The following is a 14,530-nucleotide window of genomic DNA, read 5'->3' on the forward strand; positions in this document are numbered from 1 at the left end:
CTCTTCATGAAGCTTCATCTAAATCTTTGCAGGGCCTTAATCATATTCTTTTAAACCTTCAATCCTTTTCTGTTATCCTTTCGTTTCGGAGTTCTTCCAAGTGGTTCTTCATGGTGGTTTATCAAGGATTTTATTCATTCTCAAGGTGTTCTTCAAGATTCTTGTTGGATACTTCAAGTGTTCTTTATCTTGCATTTCAAAGTGAAATTCTTCCTCCATTTCCCTTTGAGGTGGTGTTATAGCATTCTTGTTAGTGGAGGAGTCTCGAAGAGAAGTTGTTTCAAGAATGAGACAATTAAACCCACCAATTCTATGATCATGAGATATTTTCAACCCATCTTTTCTTCCATTAATCTATTTTGGGTTATATTTCACCCAAAGCTTTCTCCTATGGAATGTTGCTGTCATGGTGCTTGTCATTAATCCTAGTTCTTAATGTATCCTCTTGGTGTAAGAAGTTGTGCATATCTTGTTGTCCCAATCAATCCTTGTTTTCGTTAGTGGTTGGTTGTCACCTCATTATTTGAGATGGTTTTCATAAGTCCACTACAAGCTTGTTCTTTTCGTTGTTGGTTTCCAACAACTCCATTCTACCCTTCTTGTAGGATTCTCTTCAATTCAAATGTGGTACAAATGTCTTTTCTTTTTGTGTTCTATTCATTGCGATGATCTAGTTTCTATGCTTTTGTTCTGGAGGCTTTGTGATGTTGCTCTTTTTTATCCATTATCTAGTTTTGTCAAGATCGTGTTATTTCCTTTCTTATTCATCTAACCGAAGGTTATGTTTTCCTTCATGTTCTTTCCTTGCATATCAATTTAGTTGGTTTGTTGTGAATCTTCTCAAGATCTTTCCATCTTATCTAATTTTGACCTCTTTCCTACCGAAGTGTTGCCCAAATTTTGTTTCAATTTTTGATTGTTCTGAATGTGTTTCTTCAACCCCTTTGCATACCTCAAGTTTTATTGGTTTCACTCATTTTTCATAGAGGGGACTAAGTTTTACATCTTCCTCTTCCCGTTTCATTCTTAGATCTCAGGGAGAGATCTCTTGTTAGTGTAGGAGAGTTGTAACAGCCCGAGACCGATGCTCCAGAGGATTCCCCTTTTATTCCGTTGCCGCCGTGTATTTAGATTGTTTGTCGCATTCATCATCGCATAATTCACATCATTCGCATTGCATCAGCACTTTGTTGCCGTCTGTTTTTCAAAACTTGCATCTGTTATTAGTTGTCGGTTCTATCTGTTTTTGTTGTTGACTATTTCGAGACCAACCACACACAAACGCGCCCGCGACATCATTCAAATATTTGCTTTTAAAAGTGTGTATAAAACTTTCTCGGATTGTGTTGAAACTTGGCGTGCGATCTTATTTTAGTGTAGATAGGACGCCTGCCAAATTTCGTCGCAATCGGAGTTCGTTTAATACTCGAACCGTTAAACATATAGCGGCACTATAGTTGGTCAATTGTCGGACCTTTCGGTATTTTAAACTGTGTCATCGGGTTGCCCGTTTTCCCTCTCTGCTATGCCTAGCCCCTCTGCACAGTGCACTAAGATGCACGCAACCTAATCCAGAAACCTCTCGGGACTCGAACCCGACGGTCGTAACCGTTGTGTTCTGATCAACCCCATTATACCCCCAACCGTCATGGGTTTGTCCATTGGACTCTCCTAACCTATTTTCCCGACCGTCCGATCAAAATTGGAGGGTCATAAGCGAGTCTTTTTTCCTATATATATATATATAGCCTACCCCGAAAATCTAGGGGCCTTGTCCCAACCCGCCACCGCCAGCCTCACCTACTTCGGGATCCTCCCCTGCCCAATCCCCTCGCAGCCAACCGAAGCTAGCCACCCAAATCCACCCATCCATCCTCGAGCAACCCATTTCCATGCCCGTCGTGGCCCTGCACCACATCCCCATGTGCCTCCCTACTGCCTGCGCTCAAGATCCCTCCTCCATCGGAGGGCCGCCTGAGCTCGGCCTTCCTCGTCCAAGCAAGCCCCACGCTGACCTCCCTTGCCGCCGCGCCTCTGACTGACACCGCCACGAGCCTATTCCCACAGGAGCCCGTGCCTGAGCAATCCGTCGTTGGCCGCACGGACGCCATGTCCGATAGGCTCCCTCCAGCGCATCCCTTGTCGGACCTCCTCACCTCCTCGTCGGACCATACGACCCCGGATCCTCTCTCCTCCATGTCCTGCACCTCCTCCCGTTGATTCCCTCCCTCTCTCTCCCCTGATCTCTTTTCTTACTTTTTCCCTAGGAGCTCCTCCCCACGCCATGGAACCAGCAGGTTAAGCAACACCGCTTGTAGTCGATCCCCTCCATCCGTTGCGGTTGAAAACCGAGCCCCGACGAGCTCCTCGTCCTAGATCCGGCCTTCCCCAAGCTCTTCGCCGCCAGCCGCGTCCATACCGACGTCGTTGACCTGCTGCTAATTCCATAACCAGCCCCTTGTGTTTCTCAGGTTCAGACCCAGCGTTTCAATCTTGTTCAGTTCCGCAAATACATTGGTTCATGATGTGAAATCCATAGTTTGTAGCACAACAGCGCAACAGTTCGGGCGGTCAGCTTGTTGGTCTTCACCCAAGAGATCCTGGGATCGAAACACCACGGGTGCACCTTTTGTTTTCTGTATTTTGTCAATCTGAGAATGAGCTTCTGGTTCCCTTTCATTTAGTATATTGACCCAATTATTTCTTGTGCAAGTAGCCAGCTGCTACCTCTTGAGCTTGCGTTGGTTTTTCCCTTGAAGAGGAAAGGGTGATGCAACACAGGAGCAGTAAGTATTTCCCTCAGTTTGAGAACCAAGGTATCAATCCAGTAGGAGAATCGAGCCAAGTGTCCAGAGTACCTGCGCAAACACAAACGAGCTTGCACCCAACGCTATAAAGGGGTTGTCAATCCCTTCAAGATTGATTGCAAAGTGAGATCTGAAGGCGGAAAGTGCAACGAACTAAAAGTGTAAGGTGAAAATATGATGTGAAGTAGACCCGGGGGCCATAGTGTTCACTAGAGGCTTCTCTCAAAATAGCAAATATTCCGGTGGGTGAACAAATTACTGTCGAGCAATTGATAGAACCGCGCAAAGTCATGACGATATCTAAGGCAATGATCATACATATAGGCATCACGTCCAAGACAAGTAGACCGATACTTTCTGCATCTACTACTATTACTCCACACATCGACCGCTATCCAGCATGCATCTAGTGTATTGAGTTCATGATGAATAGAGTAACGCCTTAAGCAAGATGACATGATGTAGAGGGATAAACTCAAACCAATGATGTAAACCCCGTCTTTTTACCCTTGATGGAAAGAACATGATGCGTGCCTCGCTACCCCTTCTGTCACTGGGTGAGATCACCGCATGGTATGAACCCAAAACCAAGCACTTCTCCCATTGCAAGAATCATAGATCAAGTTGGCCAAACAAAACCCACAACTTGAAGAGAATTACAAGGATATGAAATCATGCATATAAGAGATCACAAGAAACTCAAATAAGATTCATAGATAATGTAATCATAAATCCACTATTCATCGGATCTCGACAAACACCCCGCAAAAGAAGATTACATCGGATAGATATCCATGAAGGTCATGGAGAACTTTGTATTGTAGATAAAGCCATCAAGCTACTAGCTATGGACCCGATTGTCTATGGAGAACTACTCACGCATCATCGGAGAGGTCATGGTGTTGATGAAGAAGCCCTCCATATCCGAATCCCCCCTCTGGGAGGGCACCAGAACGTGCCCCAGATGGGATCTTGCAAAGACAGAAGCTTGCGGCGGCGGAAAAGTATTTTCGTGGATCTCCTGCGTAGTTTTGGATTTTTCAGGAATTTATAAGCGGAAGAGGTAGGGCAGACGAGCCACAGGGGCCCACAAGGCTGCTAGGCGCGGGCCCCCTGGTCACGCCTAGGGGGCTTGTGGCCTCCCCTGGTGGCCTGTTCTAGAAATATTTTCGGAAGTTTTATTCCGTTTGGACACCGTTTAAAATCCTCCTTCGAAAAGGGTCAAAAACACGGAAAAAACAGGAACTGGCACTTGGCACTGAGTTAATAAGTTAGTCCCAAAAAAGATATAAAAGGCATACAAAACATACAAAGTTTGACAAGATAATAGCATGGAACCATGAAAAATTATAGATACGTTGCACACGTATCAAGCATCCCCAAGCTTAACTCGTGCTCGTCCTCGAGTAGGGAAGTGATAAAGACTGAATTTTTTATGTGGAATGCTACCTAACAAAGTTGTCCTTTGTAACTTCTTTCATGTGGCATGAATGTTCAGATCTGTAAGATTCAAAACAATAGTTTGCTATTGACATGAAAACAATAATACTTCAAGCAAACTAGCAAGGTAATCATGCACTTTTGAAATAACAAGGCCGAAGAAAGTTATCCCTACAAAATCATATAGTCTGGCTATGCTCCATCATCCCCACACAACTAATTTAAATCATGCACAACCCCGGTATTGGCCAAGTAATTGTTTTCGCATTCTTACTTTCTCAAACCTTTTTCAACTCTCACGCAATACATGAGCGTGAGCCATGGATATAGCACTATGGTGGAATAGAGTGTGGTGGTAGTTGTGAGACAAAAAGGAGGAGATGGTCACATCGACTCGACGTATTAAAGGGCTATCGAGATGCCCATTAATAGATATCAATGTGAATGAGTAGGGATTGCCATACAAAGGATGCACTAGAGCTCTAAGTATGTGAAAGCTCAAAAGGGGAACTAGTGGGTGTGCATCCAACTTGCTTGCTCATGAAGACCTAGGGCAATTTTGAGGAAGCCCGTCATTGGAATATACAAGCCAAGTTATATGATAAAGATTCCCACTAGTATATGGTGGTGACAAAATGAGAGGCTCTCAATCATGAAGAACATGGTACTATTATGAAGCACAAGTGTGGAAAAGATAGTAGCTTTGTCCCTTCTCTCTTTTTCCCTCTTTTTTTAATTTTATTTTTGTTTGGGCTCTTTGGCCTCTTTCCATATCTCTCTTCTTTTTTTTGTGTGGGCAACTTTGGCCTCCTTTTTTTTTATTTCCTCACATGGGACAATGCTCTAATGATGATGATCATCACACTTTTATTTACTCACAGCTCAAAGCTTAGAACGATGATGACTCTATAGGAAATGCCTCCGGTAGTGTACCGGGATGTGCAACGATCTAGCTTGGCGTATGACATTGAAACATCTTGCTAGCTATCTTACTATCATGCAATGGCAATATGAGAGTGACGACACAAGTCATGAGACAGAATGGTGGGAGTTGCATGGCAATATATCTCGGAATGGCTATGAAAATGCCATAGTAGGTAGGTATGGTGGCTGTTTTGAGGAAAGCATATGGTGGGTTTGTGCACCGGCGAAAATTGCGCGGTATTAGAGAGGCTAGCAATGGTGGAAGGTTAAAGTGCATCTATACCATGGACTCACATTAGTCATGAAGAACTCACATACTTATTGCGAAAGTTTTTATTAGTGATCGAAACAAAGTGCTAAACGCATACTCCTAGGGGAAGGGTTGGTAGGTGTAAACCATCGCGCGATCCCGACCGCATCACAAAGGATGACAATCAATAGAACATTTATTCTCCGACTTCCTAACATAGCGGTTCACCATACGTGCATGTTACGGGAATCATTAATTTCAACACAAGTATTTCTAGATTCACAACACCCTACTAACATAACTCTTAATATTACCAAATCCACGTTTCAAAACTAATTGAGAGGAATCAAACTTATCTTTCTAATCAATGCACATGAAGATGGAGGTTTTATGGTATCCTCTTTGGGTACCTATCACCTTTGGGACTACTTTCATTGCACAAGCCAACTACCAAGTCACGCACCGTTGTGCTCTAAAAGATCTAAGTGAAGCACATAGAGCAAAATGGTCTAGCTCAAAAGATATAAGTGAAACACAATGAGTATTCTAGCAAATTCACGATGAGTGCATGTGTCTCTCAAAAGGTGTGAAACAAGGACGATTGCAACACAACAAAAAGAAAAGACTCCTACGATATAGGACGTTCCAAGAAAAACACATATCATGTGTAGAATAAAAATATAGCTCCAAGTAATGTTACCGATGGATTGAAGACGAAAGAGGGGATGCCTTCCCGGGGCATCCCCAAGCCTAGGATTTTTGGTGTCCTTGAATTTAGATTGGGATGCCTTGGGCATCCCCAAGCTTGAGCTCTTTCCACTCTTTATCCCTTTTTCCATGAGAACATCACCCAAAACTTGAAAACTTCACAACACAAAACTTAAACAGAAACTTGTGATATCATTAGCACAAGAAAACAGACTACCACCTCTTGAGGTACAGTAGAAATCTTGATTTCTATTTATATTTGTGTTAGATTACTGTATTCTCACTTTTCCATGGCTAGTACCCCCCGATACTATCCATAGTTTCATAAAAACAAGCAACCAACTCAAGAAAAACAGAATCTATCAAAAACAGACCAGTCTGTAGCAATCTGTATACTTCGTATACTTTTGGTAGCTCCAAAATTCTGAACAATTACGACAGCCGGGCAAAAGGCATATCAACCAGCAGAAAAAAGTAACTCCAAATCTCTTTATGAATAAAAATGAAAAATAATTTCGTGACCGAGAAGTTTCTGTCTTTTTACAGCAGGATCAAACAACCATCACCAAAACTAGTCATAAAGGTTTTGCTTGGCTCAAACACAAAAAGAAACACAAAAAACACAATCACAACAGAATTATGATGGTGTGGACGCAACAAAACAGAAAGAAAAGAGCTAAATTCATTGGGTTGCCTCCCAACAAGCACTATTGTTTAACGCCCTTAGCTAGGCATAAGGCGATAGAATCACGTATCGTCGTCTTTGGTGCTCAAACCATAAGTAGCCCTCATCATGGATTCATAAGGTAATCTTATTTTCTTTCTAGGAAAATGCTACATGCCCTTCTTTAAAGGAAATTGAAACCTAATATTCCCTTCCTTCATATCGATGATAGCGCCAATAGTCCTTAGGAAAGGTCTACCAAGAATGATAGTGCATGTAGGATTGCAATCAGTATCAAGCACAATGAAATCCACAGCTACATAGTTCCTATTTGCAATAATAAGAACATCATTGATCCTTCCCATGGGTTTCTTGACAGTAGAATCCGCAAGATGCAAATTAAGAGAACACTCCTCAATCTCATTAAAGCCTAGAACATCACATAAAGACTTTGGAATCGCGGAAACACTATCACCCAAATCACACAAAGCATTGCATTCATAGTTTTTGATTTTGATTTTTATAGTAGGTTCCCACTCATCATGAAGATTTCTAGGAATAGAAACTTCCAACTCAAGTTTCTCTTCAAGAGATTTTATCATAGCATCGACGATATGATCGGTAGAGGCCTTGTTTTGGCTATAAGCATGTGGAGAGTTTAGCATGGATTGCATCAAGGAAATGCATTCAATCAAGGAGCAACTATCATAATTGAATTACTTCAATTCCAAAGTAGTAGTTTCATTACTACTCAAAGTTTTAATATCTTCTACTCCACTTTTAATGCTTTTAGCATCAAGATAGATGGACTCCGAATCATTGGGGCGTTTTCAACCAAAGTGGATTCATATCCAACCCCATCATCATTTGGTTTGACACTAGAAAACAAAGATTCAATGGGAGTCACACCAAGCACTTTAAGATCTTCGTGATTCTTATCACGAGAACACGCCTTTTGAAGCCATTCATGTCTAGCACGAATTTGGGCGGTTCTTTCTTTGCTCTCACTCATGGAAACACGCATAGCTTTCAAAGTTTCATCCATATTGATCCTGGGAGGAGCACATCTAACTTTCAAAGCATCAATATCACTAGACATTCTATCAAAGCTCCTAGCCAAATCATCAATTTTGAGTAGTTTTTCCTCTATGGACGCATTGAAAATCTTTTGCGAGTTGATAAACTCTTTGATATTATTCTCTAGATCAGAGGGTAATCTATTGTAATTTCCATGAGTATTGCTGTAGGAGTTGCCAAAGTTATTAGAGGGGTTACTAGGAAAAGGCCTAGGAACATAGTTTACTCTAAAAGCATTGTTGTTGCCAAAATTATTCCTACCAACAAAATTAACGTCCAAGCTCGCATTGCTATTCTCAATCAAGGAAGACAAGGGCATGTCATTAGGATCTAAAGGAGCACTTCTACTAGGAACCAAATTCATTAACTCATCCATCTTAGCACTCAACGAGTTAATTTCTTCTATAGCGTGTACCTTCTTACTAGTAGGTGACCTTTCAGTGTGCCACTGAGAGTAGTTTATCATGATATTGTCTAGGAGTTTCGTGGCTTCTCCTAATGTGATTTCCATGAACATTCCACCTGAGGCGGCGTCCAAGATATTTCTAGAAGCGAAATTCAAACCAGTGTAGAAGATTTGTATAATCATCCAAAGACTCAAGCCATGAGCGGGACAATTTCTAATCATCAATTTCATTCTCTCCCAAGATTGTGCAACATGTTCATGATCAAGTTGCTTAAAATTCATGATGTCATTACGGAGAGAGATAATCTTAGCCGGTGGAAAATACTTGGATATATAAGCATCTTTGCACTTGTTCCAAGAATCAATACTATTTTTGGGCAAAGACGAAAACCAAGTTTTTGCTCGATCTCGTAATGAGAACGGAAAAAGCTTCAATTTAATCACATCATTATCCACATCTTTCTTCTTCTACATATCGCAAAGCTCAATGAAGGTATTAAGATGGGATGCGGCATCTTCACTAGGAAGGCCAGAGAATTGCTCTTTCATAACAAGATTCAGCAAGGCAGCATTGATTTCGTATGATTCCGCACTAGTGGAGGGAGAAATCGGGGTACTAATAAAATCATTATTATTAGTATTCGAGAAGTCACAAAGTTTGGTGTTTTTAGTCATGGTGACATCAGCAAGCAAACAAGCACACAAGCGAACAGAATGCAAGTGAGAGAAAAGGGCGAACGAGAAAGGCAAACAAAAAAGGCTAATATTTTTGTAAATTTTTGTTTTTCAGAAGAGGGGGAGAGGAAAACGAGAGGCAAAAAAGTAAATGCAAGAGATGAGTTTGCGACACTTACTTGGATGAGTTCTTGACTTGATACTCCCCGGCACCGGTGCCAGAAATCCTTTTGCTACCTCTTGAGCTTGCGTTGGTTTTTCCCTTGAAGAGGAAAGGGTGATGCACCACAGGAGCAGTAAGTATTTCCCTCAGTTTGAGAACCAAGGTATCAATCTAGTAGGAGAATCGAGCCAAGTGTCCAGAGTACCTGCGCAAACACAAACGATCTTGCACCCAACGCTATAAAGGGGTTGTCAATTGATGACCCACAAGTATAGGGGATCAATCGTAGTCCTTTCGATAAGTAAGAGTGTCGAACCCAACAAGGAGCAGAAGGCTCTAATAAATGGATTTCAGCAAGGTAATAACTGCAAGCAATGAAAGTAGCGGTAACAAGTGATTGTGTAGCGAGGTGAAACATAGCAAGCAAAGAGTAACAAGTAACAAGTAGTAGCAACGGTGCAGCAAGTGGCCCAATCCCTTTTGTAGCAAGGGACAAGCCTGAACAAAGTCTTATAGGAGGAAAAACGCTCCCGAGGACACACGAGGGTTTTTCTGATGCTAGTTTCATCATGTTCATATGATTCGCGTTCGTTACTTTGATAGTTTGATATGTGGGTGGACCGGCGCTTGGGTACTGCCCTTACTTGGACAAGCATCCCACTTACGATTAACCTATCTCGCAAGCATCCACAACTACAAAAGAAGAATTAAGACAAAGTCTAACCATAGCATTAAACAAGTCGATCCAAATCAGCCCCTCACGAAGCAACGCATAGACTGGGGTTTAAGCTTATGTCACTCCAGCAACCCATCATCTACTTACTACTTCCCAATGCCTTCCTCTAGGCCCAAATATGGTGAAGTGTTATGTAGTCGACGTTCACATAACACCACTAGAGGAAAAGACAACATACATCATATCAAAATACCGAACGAATATCAAATTCACATGACTATTATTAACATGACTTATCCCGTGTCCTCAGGAACAAAAGTAACTACTCAAAAAATATAATCATAATCATGATCAGAGGTGTAATGAATAGCATCAAGGATCTGAACATAAACTCTTCCACCAAGTAATCCAACTAGCATCAACTACAAAGAGTAATCAACACTACTAGCAACCTTACAAGTACCAATCGGAGTCGTGAGACGGAGATTGATTACAAGAGATGAACTAGGGATTGGACAGGAGATGGTGCTGATGAATATGTTGACGAAGATGCCTCCCCTCCGACGAGAGGAGTGTTGGTGATGACGATAGCGTCGATTTCCCCCTCCGGGAGGGAAGTTTCCCCGGCAGGATCGTCCTGCCGGAGCTCTAGATTGGATCTGCTCAAGTTCCGCCTCGTGGCGGCAGTGAAACCACGAAAAATCTCCCCTCTGATTTTTTTGGACCAAGACGCTTCATATAGCAAAAGAGGGGGGCTAGTGGGCCATCAGGGAGCCCACAAGCCCCCACTTCGCCACCAGGGGGTGGCGGTGTCAGGGCTTGTGGCGCCCTGGCAGCCCCCCTCTGGTAGTTCTTTCGCCCATTATTTTTTATATAATCCCAAAAAAATCCACGTAACTTTTCGGGGCATTTGGAGATGTGCAGAATAATGGTCTGGGATTTGCTCCTTTTCCAGTCCAGAATTCCAGCTGCCTGAATTCTCCCTCCTCAAATAAACCTTGCAAAATAAGAGAGAAAAGGCATAAATATGGTACCTCAAGTAATATAACAGCCCAAAAAGCAATAAATATCATCATGAAAGCATGATGCAAAATGGACGTATCAACTCCCCCAAGCTTAGACCTCGCTTGTCCTCAAGCGAAAACCAAGTTCCACAAACATGTCCACATGTTTGGGGATGAAGGTGTCGATAAAACATAATACGGACATGAGGGCATCATGATCACACATAGGACAGCAATACATCATAAAGATTCTTATGGGAAAGTAACAATTCCTTCACAAAGCAAAGCATGAAGCAAAAAACCTTACCGAGAAGTAACAAACAATAAACCATAGTCATTGAAGCAATTGCAATTTATCACAACATCAGAAAGAGTCAAAGAAGAGCTTGTAAGGCAAACCCACATACTCAATCATCTCTTTGTTTTCCACAATTGTTACAACTCACGTGGTACTCATGGTGTCAAAGTTTCAGCTGGACACAGAGGAAGATAGGGGCTTATAGTTTTGCCTCCCAACCATTTACCGCAAAGGTAAAGTCAACAACAATAAAGCATAAGTACTCAACTCCAAGTTGATATATGAACATACATCTTTCCCAAGCATGTGATGGTAGCCAAGACAAAGGCAAAAATAGGGAATTGGTGATGATCACCATGACTCTTACAAGGGCAAAAAGTAAAGGTACAAGATGGGCCCTTCGCCGAGGGAAGCAGAGGTTGTCATGCGCTTTTGAGGTTTGAATGCGTGTCCTCTTAGTGTGGAGGAACGTCACTTTATATCGCCTCCTGTGATAAAGAACTTTATTATGCAGTCTATCGCTTTTATGTCTTGCTCATCAGAGGTTCGTATAAAGTTTATTTTCCACACACTAATAGATCATACATATTAGAGAGCAATTTTTATTGCTTGCACCGATGACAACTTACTTGAAGGATCTTATTCAATCCATAGGTAGGTATGGTGGACTCTCATGGCAAAACTGGTTGGAGGTTTATGGATGCACAAGTAGTATCTCTACTTGGCGCGGGAGTTTTGGCTAATATGAGGTGGAAGAAATCGTCACATGCTAAGGGATCTCTAATCATATAACATTGTTTGGAACCAAGCAAACACAATTCATTATGTTGTCTTCCTTGTCCAACATCTACTCCTAGGCATGTAATAGTTTGGTGAGTGCTCACAATTGTAAAAAGTGTCTAAGATGATATATTTATATGTGAACCTCTCTTTCCTTATTACTTCTTATTAATTGCAACAATAACTGAGGTCTATGTTGATTTATTCTCAACAAGTTTCAATCATCATACGTGTCATACGTGAAGTTATCACTTTCCATAAGATCATCTCATGATCTTTCATGCTATCATTCTTTTCATACTTTTGATCATGGCACAAAGCCAAGCCCTTGACTAAGACACTCTTTATTATATAGCTCGTAAGCTCGAATACATTGGGGGAGAAACAAAAGCAAAAGACTCAAACTAAAAACTAAAGACTTATTCCTCTAAGAGAAGAAATAAAAACTGAAAAGGAAAGAACTAAAACAAAGGTAAAAGCAAAAGATATAAAGGTGATATGATACCAGGGAAACTCCCCCAAGCTTGGCAGAAGCCAAGGGGATTGCCCAAACCAATGCTTAGTTGTCTTCCTTTGGTGGTGATGGTGGTGTTGTTATCGCCTTTGATTCCAAGAGAGCTATGAATCTTTGATTTATACCTTTGAGATCTGTGACATGTTTTTCCAGCAAAACAACTTCACGAGAAAGAGAAATATTGCGAGCACGAGTTGTTTCACAAAAGCTCAAGAGTTCAATCAAGGATGGAGACAGCACGTGGAGGAAGGGTTGGAGAAAATCTACTCCTTCAGCGTCTTCAATGTTGAACATAGGTTGAACTTCCTCCCTAGCTTGGGTTTTCTCCTTAGCTTGGTCCCTGGCTTCCGTGACTTCTACACTTTTTAGATTAGCGTCTACTTCCTCATGAACTTGGTGAAGATCATTCTCCCCAACAGATTCCTGAGACATCTTTGCTCCAAATCTGCGGCAGAAAACAAGCTCGAAACAAAAATAGAGGAAAACTGCGCGATACGGAGATCAAAACCTTCGGGCGAGTATATATTGATTTTTTCTGGGCCAGAAGGAGTCCTTCGCAAGAAAATGGAGCCCAGGAGGCACACGAAGTGCCCACAAGCTTGCCCTCTGCCACCAGTGGGTAGGGGGCGGTTGCAGGGCTTGTGGCCGCCTCGTTCGCTCTCCGGACTGCTTTTTATTTTTCTAATTTTCCAAAAATTCCTAAACGGAGGAAATTTCCTATTGGAAAAGCATCGGAGTCCAGTTTCTTACCGAAACAGATACATCTTCGTTTTCAAGGTCTGAAACAGGCTGATAAACATCCCTTATGTACTCCTCTGGAGTTATGACATTGATGATATTGGTCTCAACATTTATGGGAGTACCAAAGATGTAATGCTTGATTCTTTGCCCATTTACCACTCTAGGAAAATTTCCTTCCGTGTTATTGATTTTGATGGCACCGGAACGATATACTTCCTCGATAACATAGGGACCTTCCCATTTAGAGAGAAGCTTGCCTGCAAAGAGTCTCAAACGAGAATTGTATAGCAGGACATAATCACCTACATTGAACTCTCGTTTCTGTATTCGTTTGTCGTGCCATCTCTTAACCTTTTCCTTGAACAACCTGGCATTCTCGTATGCCTGGGTTCTTCATTCATCTAACGAGCTGATATCAAACAACCGCTTCTCAACGGCAAGTTTGAAATCAAAGTTGAGCTCTTTGATTGCCCAATAAGCTTTGTGTTCCAGCTCAAGAGGTAAATGACAGGCTTTACCGTAAACCATTTTATACGGTGGCATGCCCATGGGATTCTTATAAGCAGTCCTATAAGCCCATAGTGCATCGTCAAGTTTGCTAGACCAATTGTTTCGAGATCTATTGACGGTCTTTTGTTGGATCAACTTGATCTCCCTATTACTCAACTCCACTTGACCACTAGACTGAGGATGATAAGGAGATTCAACTCTATGGTTGACATCATACTTAGCTAGCATCTTGCGGAAAACATCATGAATGAAGTGTGAACCGCCATCAGTCATCAAGTATCTAGGGACTCCAAATCTTGGGAATATGACTTCTTTAAGCATCTAAAAAGAGGTGTGGTGATCAACATTTTTAGTGGGAATAGCTTCTACCCACTTAGTAACGTAATCCACAGCAACTAAGATGTGAGTGTACCCATTGGAACTCGGGAAGGGTCCCAGATAATCAAAACCCCAGACATCAAATGGTTCAATGATAAGTGAATAGTTCATCGGCATTTCCTGACGCTTACCGATGTTACCTATTCTTTGGCATTCCTCACAAGACAAGAAAAACTTACGGGCATCCTTGAAGAGAGTGGGCCAATAGAAACCTGATTGCAATACCTTATGGGCAGTTCTATCTCCAGCGTGTAGTCCTCCGTAGGCTTCGGAATGACACTTCTGCAAGATCTGTCCCTGTTCATCTTCAGGCACACAACGTCTAATAACACCATCTACTCCTTCCTTATAAAGGTGAGGATCATCCCAAAAGTAATGTCTCAAATCAAAGAAGAATTTCCTCTTTTCTGATAGGTGAAACTGGGTGGTATGTATTTGGATACGATATAGTTTGCATAATCTGCATACCACGATGCACTATGTGAAGTGTTGATGACATTTAATTGCTCATCAGG

Source organism: Hordeum vulgare, chromosome 4H, assembly GCF_904849725.1.
Source record: "Hordeum vulgare subsp. vulgare chromosome 4H, MorexV3_pseudomolecules_assembly, whole genome shotgun sequence".
NCBI classification, from domain to species: Eukaryota; Viridiplantae; Streptophyta; class Magnoliopsida; order Poales; family Poaceae; genus Hordeum; species Hordeum vulgare.